Source organism: Hetaerina americana, unplaced genomic scaffold (genome assembly GCF_022747635.1).
Source record: "Hetaerina americana unplaced genomic scaffold, ioHetAmer1.1.p SCAF_1, whole genome shotgun sequence".
Lineage (NCBI taxonomy): Eukaryota > Metazoa > Arthropoda > Insecta > Odonata > Calopterygidae > Hetaerina > Hetaerina americana.
The window spans coordinates 68066255-68089203 of record NW_027286069.1 but is presented as its reverse complement, the minus strand read 5'-3'; the positions used below and the strand labels follow the sequence as shown (position 1 = coordinate 68089203).

The following is a 22949-nucleotide window of genomic DNA, read 5'->3' as shown; positions in this document are numbered from 1 at the left end:
AGGGGCGATAATTTTTCCAGTGGCAAACTAATAATTTTCACCACATGAGCTATTTCTATATATCCTAATCCGTATTGTGAGTTTATTTAATTTGACACTAATGTGTCAGGCAGGGTATCTGCTTGAAATTATCATTATGACATTCTTTAAAAAAAACCTTAACTTCTAAGATCTCGTTTCATATTTCGCAGCATACGAGTATACGCTGAGTATATGCTGTTATGCCTTTGGTACGTTGCATCACCCCTCTTCCGAAGGCCAATCCTAACTTTCACAAAGTTCAAGTTTGATGGGGGGATGAGAATAATTTACAACCACTCGTAGCAGTGCATGCCTATGAACGGAGGTTCTCGGAGACATAACCTGGTTGGTGACGGTCTCTGACTATAAATCCAGGGACACGCACAATTTCAGAAGTAAAGTAATCGGTTTTCAGCGAATAATGAACATATTATATTTTTTCATATTTGTTATATTCTTCCCCCAAATACCCCTTTTTAACCTAATTACCAAATACTAATAAATCTAATATGAAGTTTTGAGAGACCCGATCTTGGCGCACTAAGCACTTGGAGGAAAAGAGGTCCTTAAGCTTCAGAGGGCGTCCGAATATGCCTTGGCGCCATTGTACAACCACCCTTCCCACTGTCCCAGAAAAAACCTGGAATTTTTCGCAGTCGGGATGATCACACTTTCATTAGGGTCAATGCAAACTGATTTCTCCCTCCTACTGAAGTGTGCCATGAATGTACGCGTTACGTTAACTTTTGTCACCTTCAAACCACTTTTCTCTCATTCCCTCGCAATGCACATTCCAATCGAATCTCATGTGATCAGCTATACTATCGACAACTTTCATTCCCTAAAACCGTTGCAGTGGCAAACGCGTGTTAACAATACTGGATCCGGAACACCACAGTTATCCGCGTATAGAAGCTGCTGAAGCTTGATTATTTTCTTTCTACCCGTAGGACATTACTTTGGATGGCATAATCATTCACTTGGATCCAAGGAACACTTTTTAAGCAGGGTTACTAAAGCGAAGGAACTAAAATTCAAATTAAATTCATTTTCAAGGGAGGGTTCGAATCGTAGTCGGGATGGTATTTGGAAAATTCATCGTCCACAGGTTTTGAACGTGGAAAATGGCATCTTCGTGAGTTGAGTGGGAGGCGGTGGGACAGAAGTCAATTACATCCTGCCGATTGAATTTAACAGGTTCTTTTCATGTTATGCACAAGTCATTTTTACATTCATTGCTATAATTTTGTTCACAATCAATGAACATGGAAATGATCCTTTATCAAAAGCCAAGAAAATTAATTCCTATTCATATTCCTCATGCGAAACGGATGACAACGTATAATGGTTGTAGCACCTTATAGATATATTGGTGATGGAATAATTTTCGTTCTAATACTTCATGGTAAATGCAAAATAGAAGAAATTTCCACAGCGAACTATTCCACAAATCCAACTAGGCTGCGATAATACCACACACCTTCTTTGAATAATAAAAGAATGATTTATGAAATAACTTTCAACAGAAAAGCCACCAACTGGCACTGCTAATGAAACGCATACAGAATTAATTACCCAAACCTCGTGGATCGGGAGAGGCGGAAATCAATGAGCGACTGAGTGAAGTGAAATTAGCGCCCGATTGGTGTGATTCCTCATTCTTTCGCCTTCTATCCTCGTCGAAGAGGGCCCAAGAATTTACAAAGCTTCTCGAATGAGTTTTTTTGGGGATCCAGATGTTGCGGTGGCTATCGTACTGGCTTCCCACCCAAAGGGTCGGGATCCTCGAGTAGGGAACGAGATTTCATTGGATCGAGATTTCAGGCTAATACCGACGCCGGGTTTCTCTCCACCCTTAATCCTTTCCTATCCATCCCTTATGGCGCAAATGACCTCAGCTGTCGGCCGCCTACCATAAATACTACCACTACGAGTTTATTATTTTATCAGTTTCATCCAAATGCTTGGCTTGGAGTTCAAATATGTCTAGGTTTCACGACGAGCTTCGACTATTTTATGTTACGTGGTCCCTCGAACATTGATATATCTAACAACACGCGATTTCCATTGAACACTGAAATGAAACCATAATGTAAGAAACCAACATAATGACCATTTTCATTCCACATGCATACATGAATTTAAATTTTAAAAGGAAAGAACGATTAAAATATAAACCTAGAGAGAAGAAATAGCTCTTCCCTGCAGAAAAAATAACTACATTGTATAAACTATTTATTGGTATGCAAAATGTGGAGGAACACGCCAGCATCTCCCAACGCAATACAAACAGCACACACATTTTCCTTACTCTCATATAATATTTGAAGACAACTATTGCATTCTTATGGAACTGTTCAGCAAAGAATGCCATTTAATGTTCTCATAAAATAGTAGATAATGAATTTACACTCGCAATAAAATAATAATGATCACACGTGTTGTGATTATACCTGGCAGTTTTCCATTCATTCATCTGTCAATGGATATTGATTTTATACGCATAATCGAATTCTTTATTTGAATACTTGTATACTACTTGAGGAGGTATACTTGGTGGAAAATACTAACCGACGAATAACATATTCAATAAACCCACGCAAAAAATATTCCGTTTTGTGGCTGCGTTGTGACTTTAAACATGTACGAAAATGTAGGAAAGCCCGTAACACCGACAACACGCAAAATTCCGAGGGAATAAAGATCCTTTTCATCTTCCAGTGCCAGTCCATTTGTTTAATTTTATCCAAGTAGTCTGACACCAGAAAATCCAGGCGAAAATATTAGCTTCATCTTGTTTATTCTTTACACCAAAAAGCAAGGAACTGGGTACCCACCCTGAATACACGATTTCCGATGGCCGAGGAGTTCGGTTAATTTGACATGAGCCGCATAAACCGTTGAGCTAATATTCGTGCTGGGACTAAATTGTTAAGCGAAATCGTCATAACCCCTAACGCTGAAATGGGATCAGGTGATTTATTCCCAAGTACTTGATCGGGTATCCTAGGAATGCACATAAATATTAATCTACTTACTTCAGATTTACTATCACACAAGCCGGAAATTGCGTCGATGAATTTAAGAAGTAGTGAGCAACCGCTGGGTCGAATGCATTCCCATGTTTTCTTCATAGAGTCAAATCTAAAAGATTGTTAAATGCGAAAAGACAATCCGACAAAAAGTTTCTTTTGGGATTTCATCATGTAAGAATATATTTCTGGTTATGACCTATCATCTTGTAAATACAGATAACAATTACTAATAAGAATGGCATTTCAATCTTATGAGCCATATACTGCATTTCTTCTAATTTCATGATTAAGAAAAAATGTTAATTTTAAAGAACATGCACACGCTACAGTGACTTTTGCAATGAGGGTAATGAAACTTGAATTCATCAACAAAGAAATCAAATCAATTTTCATTGCACTAAAGAAGTGGTGAAAATCTTTTTGGCTGATGAATGAAAGTCCCTGTTCACATACCTCATATGTTGTTATAGTTTGTGCGTTGCAATATAATTGAAGACAAGTCCAGTAACAGCCTTCATCAAATAATCATTCTACATGGCGTTTCGAATCGCTGAACTAGATAAAAACTACGGCCTTGAAAGCAACACGCGGATTATAAATTAGGCTAGTAGGTTAGCTCTATCTACGTCTTTATAATAACTTCCTGTCAATGATGCAGTTCAAGTGATATCAAAATTGTCCAAACATTAACAGGTGACCGATTATCATGCCCATCTCAAACTGTTCCCTATCCGAGACAAAGTGAAATATTATTTCATCTCCAAACACTCCCATTTAGCATTAATTGGAAGTACTTGATGGCGACTATATATTCCTAATATCAACATATTAAATATATTAGCAAGAAAATGTCCAAGAACAAGAAAAATCAACCATAAGAGAATTGAGTCATTTAAGTGTACAGAAAGTAAAGGTGAAAATTAAGGGACGTTTACACAGCATTGAGTTTTATGGTGGTGAGGAACTTTGACTGGCGTTCGACAATAAATAGTTTGATCCACTCATGAATCTGGTATAAGCAGGTATAAATTAGGAAGGAAATATCTGGCATAAGCATTAGGTTCAATGTCCCCAATGACCTTGCAATTTTACGCGACAGCCTACACCAGTGGTGAGCAATCGGTCTCTCAGCTTGCAACCCCTAGCTTATATCGCGTCCTATTCTATTCCTTCATCATATGTCACACACTCCTTGCTTTCTTTTTCCTATGCCTTTGCTTCATTTCCCTCTCGCCCTTGCTCCGAGTGATCTCCTGAGAACGTCCTCGCGGCCACCGCTTAATCACGTACGCAGCACCACTATCTCACGCTTTCATGTTCATTTTTACGTCTCCAGAGTGGTATTCAGAAACTTTAATTTTAATTTCCTACACTATATTTGCAAAATATCGTTTAGAGAAAACAGTCATTAAAATTGAGATGATTACTGGACGAATGAATTTAAATGCCAATAAAAATTTTTTTGTCTTCCATTTAGATCCGCGTCAGAATTTGATAGAAAATAAACTGTTTTGCCATACAATTGACTAAATTTTCGGTAACTGAAATTATCTATTTAGAAGACATAATATCGGTCGTTCAAAAAAAATCTATAGACAATTATTGTTCATGGTTAACGTGTAATTTCAAATGCCACGTAGCGAGTTAATGTTTAATTTCAAGTCAATATTTATTCACGAGTTGAAATTTTTTTTTCTTAGAACCATTGGATGTAATCACTCTTGCCATTTTAAATATGCGTGATAGAAAGAACGTATTTGACGAAGAGACATATCCAGTCCATTTCCCAATCATCTTGTATATAGCATACCTTTCCCAGCACGAGGAAAACAACAGAGAAAGTCTTTGAAAACATACACACCTATGAATAGAAATATCAATTACAGGTTTAATTACCATTAAAAGCAAACTTCTGTAGCCCTCGGCAACTAATTAGAGCAAAAGATAACCACAGAGATGTTTGACGCCAAATTTAACAGGAAAATTAGAGCTGTCTCTACCAGGCGTGCCTCCAGCGGTTAACCGTCCCGAAGAATTACTGACATTTTCATATTTTCTCCTCCAGTTTACATCAACGCAACGCCGTATACTAACGCCCAGGGGATAAAGAGGCAGCATAGGTAGGAATAGGACCATAATGAAGAGAAGTCAAGTCGAAATAAGTATCCTAGTTAACCTATAGGCAGGCAATTGAGAGTAATTTTCATTCGGTCGATTATTGAGACAAATGACGGTAATATGCGAAAACTACTTTAACTTTTAACCACCCAACAATTTCAAAATCCGGCAATATAGAATTTAAAATTCTTTTCGAGCCAATTCTTCAAAAATAAATGCTTATGGGAAAGCCGACGACCTTTACAAAATAATGAATATGATTCAATCATCAATCCTATAGTAGCTATAAAAACAATATCAAAAAGAGAAAATACAAAATACGTATGGCAACGGGAAAAATTCTTATCTTTCTCGCTATAAGAAAATTTTGGATCAAATGATAATTCAGTGATCATTTTAAAAGGGTTCTGCTACAAGTTTACTAATGAAAAACATGGTGCGAGCTAATAAACCGCAACTCATTTAAACACTAATGATTGTTTGCCTTATTAGGCTAATGATTGCCTAGTTAGGCAAACCATCATTAGCGTTCAAACGTTCTCTCTTAACGTAAAGAAACTTCTGGTCGCCTTTATATGATGTAAAATTTGGAGAGAAATTTATAATATTATGTATGATGCTAATACATTTCCTCTTATGTAATATAAATTTTCCAATGAACATTTTGACTAAACTATAGGTTGGTTTTGATTTATTTAAAATGTACCGGTTTGATTTAAATCCTATTAGCGCTTTAATATAACTGATAATATAAGCGGAATACTATTAAAACGATGCATTACATAAGGTGTAGATTATATGTTCCGCATTTATCAAAAAATTAAACCACTTAGTAATGGTCCTTTGCTCTCGTCCGTGATCGCGCCGATTTCGTACAGAGAGTGAGAAAAAAACTCATTTCGCATTCGAAGACTTCCTTTGTCTGAGCAGCCAAAGCGAAGGAAACTCTGGGCCGACCTTTGTCTCCCTTAGGTAAATTACGACAAAGGTCATGGCTATTAACAGAAAGTAATACGATAATTTTCAGAATTTACCAACTCTGGGTCTCTCTCAGGTAAGTTAGCCCTCTGGAATTCCCCCACTGCCAAAGGTTAAATAATGCGAGTTTCTAAATCTTAAGTAAATGATTCGAGCTTCTGACCAATTCTGCACATAGAAAAAACAGCGCCATAAGACGCGGAATCTCATTTTGCATTAGCTTATATTTACTGAAAGCAAAACGCATTCAATGGCCCTGCCCTTTCCAGGGCACAAAACGCATCTAAATGTAAGGACTAGGTTGAGTAATTTCATAAATCAACATTATCAAGAAATGTTGTCCCAAAAATTTTACTACGCTCAGAACTAATTGCATTTCTATATAGTTACGACCAATTTGCATTAAAATAAGTAATTTGATTATAGAGTTACATTCGGAACTGCAGTTCATTTCTATAGATAATGGAAATCATTACTACACGTTCGTGTGAATTAATATTAATCTGCTCGTTTAACTTTTGCCTATTATTAGAATAATGTGAGAAGGCAACCAAACCGATTAATCAAAGACAAAATTGTATGTTCAATAATTTTTGTTATCTGTTACGACTGATTTATGTTGCCCAAATTCTAGCCACAGCAAGTGACACTTGACATAAGATCATTTTAATATTCAAACGTTTTTTTCGTATGTAAATTCAGTTTTAATACCCTCAAATTAAAAAAATTGAATTCACCACCTCTGAAATATTATTTAACATAAATATTTTCCATCCAACTATTCGAGGAGTAGCTGTTCTGAATTAGATTTTGACGCGCAAATATGGTGACACCGCTTTTAAGCAAGGTATATTAGGCAATAGCGACCCACGTAGGATTTATAACATGGTCCTAATAACTGCGTATTCCTCGTCACCATCGTCATCAATAGAGAACTCCGATTTTGCTATAGTTTTAATTTCACCGTGTAACGAGGAAAAACATCAGCTGTTAAGAGGAAATAAATGGCGATTACATTGCATACTGTGTATTCATTAGCATTATGATAAGTTGGGTTTATCAAGTGGGAGTAGATCTTCCAATGCCGTAACTCAGAGGAAAAATACTGCAATTATAAGAGAAAATGCAAGTCATGACACTGCTTCATTTTCGCGAACATTATGGAAGCGTTAAGCTTCGATTTAATAGAAAAAAAGAGGATATTATTTACTTACTGGCCATTATTCGTTGTAATAATAGTGGAAAGAATTATAACAGCATATTTTTAATGATTAATTGAATTTATGTAATTCCATGTTAATTTATCAACTTTTATAAATAATAAAAAAAAATTTCAAAATTGTGGAGTAAGTGGTGATTTTTAAACTGCAAAACCTATAATTTTGATGAAAACAATTTTATTTGCACATCTAAAGTTACTATAGTTTGTTTTCACAATGTCCAAGGATTTGTGGCTTCGGGATTATGACATATTTTTCACCAATCCCAGAAGTTATAATACACATTTCAGCATTACGGAATGATAACATAGGTTTTACTTTAACCACGTGCATGGGCAATAAGTCAGAGCATCTTTTCATTTGTGGCCCACATTACCCACCGACGGGAAATGGTTGCAAAGGGGAAAAAAAGGAATCTGAATTGAAGACATACAGGTTTTGAAAAATTGGAAAGGGAAATCCGAGAGGGTAATGGAACACGATGTATGAAAGTGGGAGTAGAATTCCAGCGATTCCGGATTTCCATGCTCGATTTCAAATGGAATGGGCATTGTTAAGATAAATGAGGACGTCGCTGATCTTCACAAGAATTTGTAAAAATTATCACTTTACCCGGTATTTATGGCCAAGTCCGCATCCTTACATTCGACCACGATTATGCCACGCGGATCTTCTCCTCCATTATACTGCTCGTTTTGTCAGATTTAATTGTAGTGCAAGATGAAAGGAGCCGAGTTTGATATAGTTGAACGCCGTACCGCCAGGAAAGTACGTATGATGCAGATAGAGATCAGGCGAAATGAGTTTCGCAGTGAAATGCCTTGTCCTGCTTCAAGGATCATAGCTTTCATCTCAATGATAGTGGAGCGAGTGCACTGCCCGCAAGCACCTGACGTCAGAATCCGATAGGGAAATTCCCCGAGGAAAACTCGGGCAGCAGTGGCGCTTGGTCAATTCAATGAACCGCTGAAGTGTTGAAAGTGGTCTCGGGCTCGAAATATTAACGATCTCAAAACTCAAGTGCCCACGCAAGCCGTTCGACTCATTGCTTCAGTCCGTGTTGCCTATTCCCCGCCCCGGGGAGTTTGGGGCCCACCGCCCAGGACAGGACGTCCCCTCGAACGATTACCTTTCCAGATTTCCAACCCCCTCAGGGGTATGACTGATTGTGAATGAGAAATTCCTCCCCCCACTACTCTCGCCAGTCCGGCCCGCCGCCCATGCAACTTCCTCATGCAGAGCGGGAAAAGCGAAAGGGCGATGCGATCAGCGGACCTTGAACTACTTATGCGGAAACTCACCATACCGACAATGGCTACGCAACAGTTTTTGATACCGATCCTGTCTCGAGCGCTCTACTACGGCAGCGCACGTTCTGGACAAATTTCGGCCGACAATCCTAATCACGCCATATTTATTGCCAGTCGTTCATGTGTACGAAATATTTGAAATGACCATTCTGCACAATAGCTAACTGCGAGTAACCCACGGTGAACATAGGCCTGCATTCCATTGTTTTCCAATCATGGCTGAGTTTTTCTTCTAATCGCACTCCTCATAGTGTTAAAAATTACTGTCATCAAAAGTTGATTGTCTTAGGATTTACAACAGTGAAAAATCACTTTTTCGCTAATCCGAAACTAAGTCCTTCCATGGTACCATCACCCCTACGTTAGGCCCGTACCGCGAGTCGCGTATCTAAGGCTCCCTTCGTACTCGTCCGTGATCGCGCCTATTTTGTACAGAGAATGAAAAAAAGGTTATTTCGCATTCGAAGACTTCCTTTGTTTGAGCTGCCAAAATGAAGGGAACTCTGGGCCGACCTTTGTCTCCCTTAGCTTTATCCGTGTAAATTCCCTTTGAAAAAGAGAGAGCTCTCGTACAGATATCCATCCTTCTTTCTCACATGTGCCTTTGTAACTGCTCGCTTCGTAGGTACGACTCTCAGTACAGAACTAATTTGATAACTAGCCGGCGCTATTTCCCGTAATATCCATGATTACTAGTGAAGCCTATTAGGCAATGTGCACGGAAATGAATTTCTTGGGTTCAAAATTCTGGAGAGCGCAGTCTTTTTTCTGTAGATTTATCTGAAGTTTAGCGTAGGTAACGCTATGTTCGGGGGCTTCTCACAGACTTCTTATTGTGACAGATGGAAATGTTTTTCACAAGTTTCCGGAAAATACGCTGAAAAGCAGCGTCACCGAGCGTTCCATTGACGTCAATTAATTCCAATCGCATAATTAGTACCCTCAGACGAAGACAAATAGATTTAAGTGCCTTGGCTGTGAAATAAATTGTACTTTTTTATTACTTCACTGAAGTAAACAGATTCTTCAGATATAAACGGATTGATAACCGGTAACGAATGGAAGAATAACGATTAAGTCGCATTAGTGTCACTTGTTGTTCAGTGAGAAATTGGTAAAAAAATAATTTTAAATGTACACATCAAACTAAGAAAATACAAAAAAGAACCATTTAGGAACAATTAATTCCCCAGCGCTATAACCAAGAAATAATTTCATCGAAAGACCAAAAATTATAAATATTTGTATAGATCCAAATCAGCCATCTTGCACAATAAATATAAATAAATAAATAAGATTTAAATAAATAAACTAGATAATTAAATATTCAATTCAAATCCAATCTATTCCAAATTACGACCAGTTCCATCAAACCATTAGATTCACAAGTCACTTCTGTAATGAAGTGAAAAAATACGGATTAATAACAGTCATCAAGGATCAAATAGAATTGAATCGACTGATAAAATACTTCATACTTATTGTTAAGGCACAAGTAGAAACTAAGATTGAATCATACTTTTCCCAAGTTTTTTCCTTTCAAGCCATAATGCTTAACCCCCCACTCAACTTATCGAGTTTTCGCTATACTTACGCAGATTTCACAACATTTGGATGACCTAACCATATTACCCGTGGAATGAGCTATCGACAGATATTTGACAATGTTAAAGCATGTATGGGGTTAATCTTGATTGTAGGCATTTTGCGTAGAGGTTTTATTGAATTACTTTACCCGGAATGTCCAATCCAAAAATCTTGCATCAGACTAACGATAAATTTTCAACTTCTCTCTCTTGCATTATTCATATGTTTGAAATACACGCAGAATGCTATCGCCAATGACTGAAGGATGCGTTAGAACAATGTAATTCACATCAATGTATAGCACAAAATTTCATAACAAATTTAATTTCTCTGCAACTTAGAAAAAATGATGAGATGATATGATGTAAAATTGCATTGCCATAAATATTTGAACCATTATGGATGTTTTCTTATTGATTATTTATTATCTATACACGTTAGTGCTGAATAAAATAGAATTATTTTTCCGAAAAATTTACGAGGTTAACCCATTGCCGAAAAACACCTTCCTAAAACACTTCACAGAGGCTCCCCAATTTAATTACTTATTCCGTGGATTTCTCCGTTCTCCATCTGCAATTCTGATGTATTAGTAATAGCTATTAATTTAGTAATGAGTAATAATGCCACCATAAGGAAATTTTCCTGACGTGAGTCTGATACATTGTACAATTATTGGGATTGTAGAACTTTAGTTCAGTGCGAACGCTCAGGCTGATGAAACAAGAAAAAATAGACTATTAACAATACGAAATGAAACTCGACGATAGGAAATTGGAACAAGGACCATTAGTGCTTAGGACGATTTTTTTTATAAATAGAAAAACAAACGGTAAAAGAGCATAATTGACGTGCCGATGTAATAATGATGATTCGGTTAACTTTGACGGAAAAAGCTCAGTCCGGCCCCATTGGGTCGAGTGTGGGTAGTAAAGACAAGGGACCAGTGAATAGGGCCGTTAAGATAAAACGATGATTTAAAATAGCCCCCAACAAATACATCAGTGTGTATCAACAAACCAAGGACATTTTCTTAAGATAACAGTCGATGTAAAAGCCCTCAGAAAACAACAGGAAATCCAATATAGAGCCATATAATTCGTCTAATGTGCAACATCGAGTAGCAGTGTGTTGCGACTTTTATTAACATCACCAGACTCGGTATGTGAAACTTGACTTGTAGCAAAGAGCAAACGTGCCACGAGTAAAACGGAGTAAAGACTTGTAGCACTGATAAAGGGGTCCAAACCAGGTCTGGTTGACTAAAACTTTGGGAAAAATTATAATATTTTGCCTTTTACGACAAATAAGTACTGGTTGTACCCACATTTCAGAGCTTCTTGCCGCCATAGAACGGGTTCCCAAAAATCAGGTTAAAAAATTAGGCCTGGTAGTTTAACTTTCTAGATTGCCTACCTCGCTCAGTGATAACACAAACGTACGCTAGATCTTTTAGTGAGACCTGGTGAAGAGATTAAGTGAACATTTTAAAAAGTTCATATTTTTCCAACGTCCTCTTATTTTCGTTCCGGATTTTTCTCGTGGCGCGTTTAACCTTTGCATCTCACACTGCACCACTTCTGGCTCGTAACCAGGCTTCCCAGCGGCCGGACCAACGAGATTTAAACGAAATTCACACCTGAGTTAGCAGACGGGGGAGTCACCCACCAGCCTAACCTGGTCACAGAGTTTTAAATTACCAAATGTCCAGAAGTATCTGCGTACATAAATATTTTCATTGGCATTTCTGAATCTAGAGTCTGTGATTTGAGATAAGGACAACTCTTTAAACACTGAAGTGAAAAAAGAATTTTATTATCAGATCTTAAGCAACTCTGAGTAAAAGGTTTCACTTGATACCACCAGAGGAAGTAAGAGAAATATTTTGTGGCGGGAGTAACAGGTGACATCGTAAGAGAATTTTTTAAATATTTTAAGTTTAACGGAAAATACTATACGAATCCCTGGAGGATGATAGGGGCATCTTTTAGTTTTTTAACTAGGGATTTCCGATTAAAAGAAAGAAATTTCATAATAGTTTTCGGCCTAGTAATTGAGTAAGTTACACCACTTAATTCTTTGAATTCGTACAATAAAAATGTGAAACTGTTGCATTTCTGATGGGCAGCATGCATAATCACATGCGGAGTTAAACAATTTTCTCCTAAGCATCAGCTCTCAAGACTTTAATCAAAGGGTCCCTCGTACATAATACATGAACGAAAGACATTATTATACCACGTAAAGGGATGGATCAATAGTTCCTCCGAGCTAAAGCAAACAAATCACCGGGATCGGAGGAGACTCAGGAGAGAGTTCTCGTATAGCTGGCCCCCAATGTAGCACCATTCTTTGGGAGCATGCGTGTATTTAACAAATCGAATTGAGTAGGTGTTGTTCTTCGAAATTGGAAGGTAACTAATATGTTTAATAATAGAAATATGTAAACGTCCCTGGCAGTGATAGACTAATTTCAAACCATACTTTTCTACAAAATTCAAGAACACATCGTACGCAATGCTACGAGATTCATCAATATTCAAATTAATTTTCAGAAACCAATCAGGGATTAGATAGAATACATCATGTGAGAAAAAGTCGATTCTATTTATTAACAATATTCTAAAATCAAAAGAAATAAATACCGGCAGATATGACTTTCTTTCATTCTTACAACTTACGATCTCACGCGCCAAAATATCTCAGCCACGCGTATAAGGGTGTGGAATAAATGAAAAGACCATTAAGTGAATTCTCAACTTTCACTCAAAGCGGAAATCAAGATTTGAAGCAGATGGCTCGAATTACACGATTGATGATTTCTCGAGTCCCTCAGGGAAACAAAATGAAATCTTTAGTGCTCCTTGTGTGCATACCTAAACTATACTCATTCGAGCACAAAGTTCTCCTCAGGAGGACCTTTTGCCGAAATATACAGAGAAAGAGCGTAACTAAGTATATTGTTTAGTACTTTTAACCTATATACTCTACAGTTTTGAAAGATGCATTGAATGGAATCTTTGATTGAATAATTAAGATTTCCTTTCGTCGCAAATTTCAAATATCGCTTGAATCCGTGTCGCATTGTTAGATGTACCACCAATACGCCAGCCACCGCCCCTACATGTACCAAAATACGATGCAGCGGAAAGGGAAAGGAGGGCTTAAGGCTCAACATCTTTTGTTTTCAAAAATTCAAAGCTATCTAGTTTTATTTTCTTACTTCAGATCTACAGATGAATAATGTACGCCCGAAAAAGATAACACCTATGATGGCAAGAAAGGAAGAAGGAAAGACTAGAGAGAAATATTCACTTTTCTTTCCACCCCCGGAAGCCATACCCCAATAACCACGTCTGAATTTCATGTCTATACGCCACAGATCATGCATAATAAGCACATTTGAGGCAACCTTGAAGAATCTCAATATTAAACCAAAGCGTTTCTAAAAAATTACTAGAAAAAAGGAAGAAAATGAGTGAAGGGTTTATCCATTTTACACATCAGATCAAAGTAGCAGTGTGCATTTTTGACCCATCACAAAAGGATGACCCAAGAGATGAGAACCGTTTGATTCGAGATATGGTGTAATGGAAAAACTAGTGCTACATATACCGAAAAAGGAGCCAATATAAACCCGAAGACAACGCTGGAGGAAACCTTTTAAGAAAAATTCTAATCGTAATTTCACACGCAACATCGCGGAAATAATTCCCAAGAGCCGCCATAGTACATTAAAACGCTAAACAAAAGTCAAATGCTTACGAGAGATTAGGATTCTGTCCAAAAATTATTCAAGAATTTAATTTTACATTTCACATATCACGAGCGAAGCAAAAAAACCGTAACAGTTTACTAATATATTCATTCCATAGGAAGAATTCTTCCCCCTTTTCATGGTTGTGCCCCAACATCCGCTGACGCCCTTTTCGAGGGAAGCCTTGTGCGTGTTAGTATGCATGGAAATTCGGTTATTTTATCTTCCGGGTAATAAGAGGAATCGAAAAAATGAGCCTTTTGTTTCAGAGATGTATGTAGAAATTATCTTTTGTCTCCTGAAGATCAAACAACTTCAAAATCCGTTTGACTTCAAATCTGTCCTGTGACAACGGCGATGACGTCAATAGCAGACGACGTAAGTGTATGGGGTAAACGGTGAAAGGGGGTGCCGAGAGACAGGTAAATTTAGAAACGCACCTACGAATGACGCTAAGAAATTCCGGTAGGTCACACGTTGTGTTTAAAAATAGCAAACTGGCCATAATTTTTGTTTGTGCCAGCAATAAATTTCTTGAGTGAAATGAAATAATCTTTGTCATAATCATCGAGGCAAAAATTACCCTGTTTGTCGAGTTCATAATTGTTACCGCTAGGCAGTATTGAATTATTCAAGATGTAAGTCATAAATTACGAGATATGACTTCCAGCTAAGAAGAGTATTCCCAGAAAGCTAACTACATACAATAAACATATCGTAGTACCCCGATGGCATTACAATTCCACAAAATGACAGTAAATTACAGGGTGAAAATATTTCCATCTATCTAAAATAACGAATTGGCATGAAACTTCAGGTAACCTGAATATCTGCACACATTTTTAAGCCCTAGTAAAAATCCAGAACTTCAGCTAGTAAATTAATAATAAATCATGGAATTAGTGTTTCCAATACCCTTTTATACTTGTTTGCCACAAAAATCAACCAACTGTTGAAACAACCGTGGAATTCTCAAACAATGTATTTGACAGTGCAAAAGTGGAAGAAACTACATAGAAGAACGTAAAAAAGGCATAGTTTATATCGGAGGGTAGTTTGAAAAGTTCGTGCAAAATCAAATAGATTGGTGTGTATCGAAGTTATTTTCAGTTTGTTACAACTCTTGAGGAATCACGTAAGTTTTAGCCATATCGATCTATTACTTTGTGTTCAGCCTTCTTTAAAATCTAGCAGGTCAAATAATTTCTGAAACAATGAATGAAAAAGTATTTTGGGCGTTAAAAAAGCTTAATTCGGCGAAAAATATATCTCCTTTGGATACAAACGAAATTTGATGAACATCACCATGAATCTGAGACTTCAATTAGAATAGTTTATAAGAGGTTTCAAAACTTTGGGAGTGATCATATGAGTACAAAATACAACGTTCTGGGCGCGTTCTGGGTTCATACTATGTATCGCTATTAGGCAATTTGAAAGCCAAGCTGAAAAAAAACGTCCATGAAGCATCTAAAAAACGTTACTTTCAATCACGAGAGTGCACTCGCTCACTCCCCTGCAGTTGTGGCTGCAAAATTGATGGAGTTAAGTTTCTAACTCGTTCCCCATTCCCCGTATTCTCCAGATTTGGCTCCCTCGGACTAGTACCAGCTCCCCAAAAGGAAGAAACAGCTGTCAGGAAGGAGGTGTTATTCAAGTATTGCAAGGTACAGTGCTCAGCCTTTCTCTCTCTGGTATGCCGGAGAGCATCTCCGAAAGCTTAATGCTTGCACTTTATATTCGATGCTCTTTTCTCAGTTATATATATATATATATATATATATATATACATATATACATATATACATATATACATATATACATATATACATATATACATATATACATATATACATATATACATATATACATATATACATATATACATATATACATATATACATATATACATATATACATATATACATATATACATATATACATATATACATATATACATATATACATATATACATATATACATATATACATATATACATATATACATATATACATATATACATATATACATATATACATATATACATATATACATATATACATATATACATATATACATATATACATATATACATATATACATACACACACATACATACTTACAAGCATGACAAATACTAAAATATTGCCCAATTATTACAGTTATATTGCCGAAAGTTTTATTTTAAATGGAAGAAAAGTTTTTAAGCTTTATAGACGTGGGATGTTCACATTCAAAATTCATTCGAAGGTCAATTACCGAAGGAGTTCCCCAGTTCAGAAAGTCATTGTGCTACCATTATCTACTTTTTCTGTGGCAGTTAATCGATTGTGAATGAAGGACTTAGGTTGGCTCATGGGATGGGGAATGGAAGTTAAATGACCGTCAGTGCTATTCTTCGCGACTGTCTCGTTAGTCAGTAACTACCGAGTTTCGTCTAAAGAGAGGTCAGTAACGAAGAATGTACATGTAATACCAAAGAAAATAGGAGAAAATAGATTTAGCATAAGGAAAAACCACTCTGAAAATGAAATCATCATTTGGTTCATATTTTTCCGTGCGTAGGAAAAACTGAATAGGTCACTTACCTATCAAAAGAGCGAATACCATTAAAATAAGTAATTGTGTGACTGATTCGCATAATGAAAATGAAGTACTACAGAGTTATGACTGAGAAAAAGGCATTTTGTACCAAAGCAGCACGACGAAGAAAAATTAACAGGAATCTGTTATCCACAGCCCCTCGACGGAAACATTAAAATACCGCTCTAAAGAACAGTGTTATAGGCAGTACGTGTGCCATGTTCTTCAATGTATTTTTAATATCAATTTTTGGGAATTTATTCATCTCCAAAGGCAACGAGATAGATTTAACAAGCTCATTAAGATCGACAGTACTGTTCCTAATACCTTTTATCTCAAATGTATATTTAGGAAAGGCAAATTAGTATATATTAGGCTTGCTTTGAACTTATCAGGCAATTCATTTCCTGAACTCATCGGACTGGTTTACCCTTTTTTGGAAATTGAACACGGAGAACTAATTGGTATTCTCTGAACGTTCTATGTCTAAATCAGCGTTTACGGGCTTTTTGACATGCATTTCATTCCTATGTGATTATTTTTCTTAGACCTATCGATACAAAACCGCTATCCTAGTTCCTCGGACAGTGAATATTTCAGTATCGTACATTTCTGTTTCAGTTGTTTCGAGGACGAGTCGAATGCTTTGAGTTCATCGCCCGTCGACTGTGTCGTTAGTTCTTCCCTTTTTTAGCTTCCATAGAAACGAAGTATATTTTCCCAATACTCATTTATTACCGAAATATAATTCCTAAATGGCTCTAGCAATTCGATACAGTTGAACGCCTGAAACCCTGGAAAGTGGTCTAAGCATAAAATTCAAAGAGACAAACAAGCGACGCTCCATAATTTTAAGATTTATCCAGATGTAAAGAGAACTCGATAACCAAGAGTTTGGGCAGTTATCTACAGAAAAGTCTTCTATTTTTTAAATGTCATTTCGTCGCAACTCTATCTCAGAACTAACTAAAATTACCAAAGATTATGGAACAGTGCCTGAACTAACTATAGTGAACTAAGAGAGCGTTATCAAAAAGAATTATCTAAACTATTTTAAAATATGTAAATGGTATAAATGTTGCCAGGGAATTCTAAATCCGCCTATATAATTGTTGGGCGAGCGATTAACACTTATAAAAATATATCATATTTTTTTCGAAAGAAACTAGCAGGCAAAATCAATATTACCGATTAGTGCACAAACAATACACAAATGCAAGTCGGTAATTTAAACTAGTAACTGGATGGCCAGAAATGAATTTTACCTCGTTTTCTCACTTAAAGAAATTCGGTATGGGTTAACGAATAGCAAATATGTATCACAGAAACTGCACCGAAATTACAGTTATAAAAATTGTTTTCACAACTAGAAATTTTCAACACATACATAAAAAATATGTTCAACAGAAAACATTTAAGCTTTAAAAATTAGGAGGATATTTTGCCGGCATTTAACTAAAGGTTCAAATGAGTTGCAGTTTCACGTTACGACCGATGGAAGATAAGTAACTTTTTCTGGGAAAAATAGTTGTCTGGCATTAAATCACAAAAAGGTATTTCTTGACACGCAACTACTAAAATGGACTACTCCACACTAGCCAATGACTGCTACGATTCGTTTTACTTTCTCGCAAGGAAACTTTCATAATTTGGCCAGACGGCCTTCCCCAAGGACTACGACGTAACGCTAACTTTCGAAGTGACTTGCCCGTTTTACGCAATAAATACTATGGGAAGGCTCTCTAATTTGTGCAACAGGATTATGTATTAGTAAAATTCTCCCAATTCCAGGTGCTGCAGGTAAATGACCGCAAAGGCATCGGCCCACAAATTTGGCCAATGTTGTCTAGGAAATCTAGGATAATACTTTGAGATATTGAGGTAAAAATTTTATTTTTGAGATTGCTTTTAAAAAGGTTTTTAGAATGCGTCTACCATCGTATATCCTGCTTTAACTTAAATTACAGAGAAAGTAAAATAGCGCGATGGATAAAAACTAATTTTATACCACAGCTGAATAGTTTTCAAAAAATTATTGAAAAATTGCCATCCTATCAAACACAATCATTATTTAACTTAACCGCATTATTCCCATTTAAACAGCAACATAATATGATAGAAGTCAATCTATTCCCATACTTTACAGGGAAAGGACGTCTTAATTGGTTAGGGTCCTATTTTTTGATGTCAATATTAGATCGCCTTTGATGAAAAACTTACACGATATTTATTTTGGGAGTACTGATTTTCACAGATTCCTCGTAGACCCACTATTTTCGGCGTTGGAACAAAATGAATCTCGACATTTTTGACTGAATTAAGTATATCTGAAGGAATACAATTAACAATAACATCGCGGGTGATTAAATAAAATGATAAAATGTTAAAGCAAGGACGACTGAACTCCTTTAAAGTGCGATTGGATATGAATGAGAAAATACTGCTATGATTCAACCGAAGATAGTAGTAGTGTCTCATAAATTCGGTATGATTATAAAAAACAACGAGTAAAAATTGTGAATACCATTTCAAAAGGACGAAGAATTTATTTATAAATTTTTTCTTTGTGATTTAACTATTTTTAAACTTAGAATCAATCAAGTGTATTTAATATGCACCTACAATCACGAAATAATGAAAGCATCTATAAAATAAAATAATCAGACGAAAAGAGAAAATTTCAAAAGTGAATGAGGAGTTTAAGAAAGACGAAAACGGAAAAGAATGCAGTGGTTACGATTTTCAAAAATAATTTGGGTGCCAATCTTTAATCCATTCAACGGAAATGTAGGGATTTGGGTCCCAATCCATTCTACGGAAATGCAGGGCGTGGGCCCACTGGAGTATTTGCGACCTCGGTAGATTCATTTCACCCATTGCAGAACACCGTTCGAAACGACCTTCAGAAAAATATGGAACGGCATGACAAGAGGTAGAAATAAATTATAACCTTTTCATCTACCATTACGGTTCACCATGAAAAATTGATTTATTTTGCACACTCCACAAATCATTTCCCAACAAAATAATTGCAGATAGATATTATGTAGAACTGAAGAATGATTTAGTGAAATAAGACTGATTTTTTTCTTATTAGAGCTTTACTACTTTCTTTAAAATAAACGAGTTCCTATGAAGATCAAAATCACAAAAATGATAAATGGTTTTCAGAGTGTTTTAAATCTGTAATTGTCGGACTAATATTAATAATCGTACCCACATAAAAATTGACAGGTACTCCAGTTCTTTACACGTACTTTCCAAAATATGACACTCCGTGAAAGCTTTAGATTGACAAATCGATTAGTGGGCGTTCACTACAGACGATCCTATCAGCCTGATATGCTCACACTAGGTAGAGATTCGATTGCTCTGTGTTAAATGCACGAATTGGATTAGAGTTGCAGCAATGGTGGGCAGATGAATGTCCAATAATGTAAATAGTTGGAATTAATTTTTACCCATACACTGCGAATGCACTTTTTGCAATACTAAATAGTGGGATGGTAATGAACTTCAATAATTCTAAATTGGGTTGGTTCAAATGCGCCTTCATCGACGGATGAAAATGGATCAAAACATTATCCTCTTAATTTTTTGTGATTCAACGAAAATTTTGCATCGCCCAGCATTATAAATGCGGCCTAGGAAAGTAGAGTGACCTCGACTTAGGAGATTTTCAAACCAGGTAACTCCGGTTCGCCAGACCGATGCGTCACCAAATTGCCAACCGTGGTCAGTATTTTTCTTCAAAATATGTTCAAATCAATGGATGAAAAAAAAACAAAAATGACGGAAAATACAAAGTAAAGACTCATGTCCCAGTTGGTTTACCATTTGGGCACATTAAAAGCGGCGAGGCAGAACTCAAAAGGGAAAAACACTGCATTCACGAATAGAGGGCGGAAATAGAAGAGAGAAGGGATATAGAACAGAGAGAGATATTTCGGGACTGCATCCCATGGAGGAGGGCGTTGTCGAAAGTCGGGATGATGAGGACGCCGGGCGGTGCGTGGAATGCCATTGGCAGACACTCGGGGTAAAAGGTGTCACCCACCTGTAGATACGCGCTGGAAGCCCCCAGAGACTCTCCTCCTCCTGTTGCTTGGGTAGATCCGGGTGTTCGGGGCGTGTCTTCTGCCACTGGTGCCTATTCGATCAAAGCGCGTCGGTGGTGTCGTCGAGGGGGACTTGCGAGAGACGAGTGGTGAGGTCGCGGCGACGACTATACTCCTCCACGGGCATCAGCGGTGGCCACCTGCGCAACAATCGGGTCTCTCGGGCTGCGCAGGTAGCCCCGAAGGGGGCCACATGAGAGGGCGAGAGGGAGAGAAATAGGGTGGTGAGGGGGGACAAGTCAGGGGTGGGGAAGAAGTGAGAGGAGAACGGTGATGAGGACGGAGAGAGAGGTGAGGGTTTTTGAAAAAGGGTGAAGTGGGTGGGCTGTGAAGGGGAAGTGAGGTGGGAGGTGCCCCCCACTCCCATGAGGTAGGAAGAGAGAGAGGGAGAGAGTAAGCGAGGGAGCTCGTGAGGGTTAAGTGAATGGGGCGGAGTGTATCACCCACGTCCTCCTCCTTGTCTAAGGGTGGAAGAGGGAGAGTGCGGGGGGAGGGAGGGGAATAGGCAAGAGGGAGTGTGCGGAAAAAGGAAGAGGAAAGGGATTTCGAACGCGGGTGGAAGGGTTGTTGAAGGGAACGGTTACGAGGGTATGAGTGGGGGTAGTGGGTGGGGAGAGGGGGAAGACGAAAGTGGAGGAGGTAATGGGATGGGGAGGAAAAGAGGCACTTAAAGCGGATGGGGGGCGGAGGAGGCGGATGCGGGGGACGAAAGGTTAAGGGTGCGTGGAGGGAAAAGGGAGAGAGATTTGGAGGAAGAAAGAGCTGGAGGATATGATGGAAGGATAGACACGGATAATTGTGTTCATTGAGACGAGATTTAATATACCTCCTCCACAGGCCTCGGCGCCTGACAAGATGTGAAAATGCTACTATAAAAATAATGGCCACGGGGACTTATCACGTTCGTTATTGATTGTGCCGTAAAGCCTCTCTCCATCACTATGAGTCGTTGACCAATCATTTGCCTCATGGAAGATAAGTAATCTGCCGGTCTTGTATCTCTCATATCCTTAAGAAGACAGAGTGTGACTGAGGGAGTGCAGAGAACCCTTTGCGAATGTGCACTTTCGTGATATTTTTTGTGCTTGCTGAGTACTAGAGGATTCGCCCATAATTGCAAATTTTAATCTGAGTAACGAATAAAATACTATCCAGCAGTGGAAATGAAATATTTGGTCCACTAATTGGGCACTCGCCTGGTTTCGTATATCGCTGGGCAATTTTAAGTGGAAAAAAGCATCCCGGGACCGTCAGCAATGTCAGCCGACGAAAACACGTCATTCGACTGCAGTATATATATACGAGATATCGGTCATCCCACATATCTACCATTTAGATAGGGTATAATGGAGTATAAATGTACGATAAGAGCGCGAATCAACGACGAGGTCACATCAGTTGATTAACTGATAAAGCCATTTCTCTCAGTTAGGAATTTATGAAACAACCAATCACGCTCCAACATTTATTTTCCTGTATGAAAAAGATGAAAATAAGAGCACAGAGCAGAGGTTTTCGATTGGTAAACGAAATGTACCATATCGTCTCCTCACAACGCAGGCAAAATACATACCCAGAACTTATATATTTTACTTGGGAGTAAATCCTTCAACAACAAAGGCACGTTTCCGCACGACACTCATGGATCGGTTTTCGTGGGTTTCAATATCGTTGGACTGAGTCAAAGGCAATGAAGTTTCACCATTCCGAGGGGTGTGTCCGTGTCAAAACATCAGTTACGTTCTTTCGATGAGATCTTTACATGGAAAATGAACATACAATTCTGAAAAAAGACACGGCTTCTCCCTGAGGTACATTTGCACAGAGGAAAATACCACGTTACATTAGCTAATAAATCACTGCAAACTATTTAATAAGTGAATGAGACGGATTCAATCAATACCATTTTGACTTACTCGCACCAGATAAATGTTGAGTCTTTTATTTTATCACTAACTTTGGCTTTTTTTAATACTTCTCTTGGCGTGAATAATCTGATTTGACGACTAGACTACCTAGGTTTTGGAATCGAAACGCATCGCTCGGAAATATGTTGAAGTATGGAGGAAGAGAATGGAGATCGGAAAAGGAAAGAGAAATGTGAGAAGGTGGTTGATGAAGGGGAGACGGAACAATTGGCGAAAATTGGAAGAGGGATGGACGTGGGGGAGGAAGAGGAGGCGCAATGCGGTGGGGAGGGTGTGGGCTCCTCGGGGCAGGG

The 22949-nt window shown here is 37.7% G+C and overlaps 1 protein-coding gene across 1 annotated transcript in view; it reads right to left on the bottom strand.

Moving 5' to 3' along the window:
- Ddc (aromatic-L-amino-acid decarboxylase) overlaps nt 1–20814 on the bottom strand; it is a 38495-nt gene extending 17681 nt beyond the window's left edge. The window contains exon 1 of the mRNA XM_071583072.1: nt 20668–20814. The gene's annotated coding sequence lies outside the window, so the exon portion shown is untranslated. The remainder of the gene's footprint in view (nt 1–20667) is intronic.
- Between the last annotated feature and the right edge of the window lie 2135 nt (nt 20815–22949).